This window comes from Belonocnema kinseyi, chromosome 5 (genome assembly GCF_010883055.1).
Source record: "Belonocnema kinseyi isolate 2016_QV_RU_SX_M_011 chromosome 5, B_treatae_v1, whole genome shotgun sequence".
Classification (NCBI taxonomy): domain Eukaryota; kingdom Metazoa; phylum Arthropoda; class Insecta; order Hymenoptera; family Cynipidae; genus Belonocnema; species Belonocnema kinseyi.
The window spans coordinates 136,881,663-136,883,809 of record NC_046661.1 but is presented as its reverse complement, the minus strand read 5'-3'; positions in this window follow the sequence as shown (position 1 = coordinate 136,883,809).

Sequence of the window (2,147 nt, the reverse complement as noted above, 5' to 3'; positions counted from 1 at the left end):
TTCTCTAAAATTGGAAGAAGCTTTCTCTGCTGCTTTTCTTCTGAAACAGAAACATAAAATATATTATAAAAACAAATTGGGAAAATTTGTAAAAGTATTTCTCTGTATTTTTCTTTAAACTTTACATGAGAAGCATGAGATAGTACATTTCGATACATGGTCCGTACAGTATTTGTGTTATTCTTCGATTTACGAGCTTTTTTTATCGAGGTAACACTTCCTACTTGCTCCATCTCAGTGTCACTGCCAATGTTGCATTGAACCTCTTGTTCAAGTTTTCGCGCAGCAACTTCTCGCAGTCGTTTCAGCTCAGCCTTCACATTGGATCCATATTTTGATTTCGCAGTCGGGTGAGTATCATCTTCAGATGTTAAAAACTTGTCTGGTAAGGTAATGGGTCTTCCGCTACTGGATATTCGTACATCTCTTTTCGCATTGGATTTCTCCGCTCCTTTAAAATTGAGTAAATAAGCCATATTAACAAACTGGAATCAAATGGAAAAGAAGGATTTTATCATACTGTTCAATACAGTTGTGAATTTTTTAAAATAAATTTTAAATTACGTCAATTCTTTTACTGAAATGTAGACGTTAGTTGACTCTTGTCCAATGTATTAAATAATTTTCTAATTTTGCGGGAATACAAGAGACGTGAGGAACGTACAACAAATCCACTCATTTGATACAATATTCTCTTCCTCTCCTTCTAGTTCACTCCAATTCGGAATTCTGTAACATTTGTTTTTCACGTCATTTAGACTGACTGCTTCTACTGCATTGTGTAAATTAGAACAATGATAGACTCCAGCTGCTGTTGACGGTAATCCAACGTCATACACTGAACTTATCCTTCTAAAAACTTTAACAATAAGAAAAATAGTTTCTTCTACTTGCACGATATTTTCTATGACGCAGATTCTCGAATCTTTGAGTGTGCAGCAGCCGTCATGCGAATTTGTTGCAAAAGTCACTTTTCTAACTTGCACTTTGTGATACTGACGGCAAAGGTTGGCAGGCAAACCTTCAAGGAGAGGTCCTGCAGAATGGGGTTCTGACGGTCGAATGTATATAGTGCCATCAAAGGGTTGCAGACTTTCATCATTCAGTTCACACATTCGTTTGAAGACTTCTTGAAGAGTGAGGTCAGGCTTTCTAATAAATTTACGAATTGTTGGCATGTTGTTTTCGAACTCAAATGCACTAAATGTGTCCAAAGCTCCAAGTTCATGAATATCTGCTACCAAGTGCAACAAAGAATGTACATTGTAAGACATAAATTGTTGCCCGTACAGTTGTTCACATAATTTCACGTAGGTTTCCAAAGCCTCTTGACAGAAAGGATGTAAATCTGGTGTTGTTTCTTCTGAAACTAGAAGTCGCATGACGCAATGGAGTATCATGAAGTGCTCATAATAATCTTCCGAAAGAATATTTTTGAAAACAGTGGGCGCAGTGTAGAGTAAGAGTTGTCTGAATTCAGTAGCTTTGAAGTGGCAATACGTCGAGATTTCACGTGGCCGCCGACGATTGAATTCGGAGGGGCAATATTCTCTTAACGATATCATTCTTGAATTTACAATGTCGATTTTTCTGCCATTTAATCTTCGGTGTCCGAACTTTCCATTCACGTCAGCTGAAATAACTTTCTTCGCATTTCCTATCCAGACAGAGTGCATTGCCTCGAATGGGACTCGTGTAACTAATGGCACTATCGGAGCCAAAGGAGATCTACCTCTATGATGGTCCTCGTCTACGAGATTTTCGTAATCTTCGTCGGTCCTTAATGGGTGTCTAATACCTAAAAAAATCATTGCGCCTTGATGGCCCTGAACTTCACAACGATGTCCTTCTACTCTACACTTAGAATAGGCATTTGAGGCTGTATGACCGTAATGATTTAATGCAAATGCCCTTGCAGGTGCATCAGCAATAAAGCATCTTACTTGTAAAGGTAATTGACGATTATCTATGAAAATTCCACCTTGTTCTTGTATCTCGACAATCTCTTGAACTATTTGATCGAAAAAATCAAACGGATTTGAGGACTTAGTCTTGCCTTTAAATATACCAACAATAATGGCCCTTTTATCTGGTATATTGAAAATTCTATATTGCATAGGCCAATACTGATCCGGTCCTTTATCTAC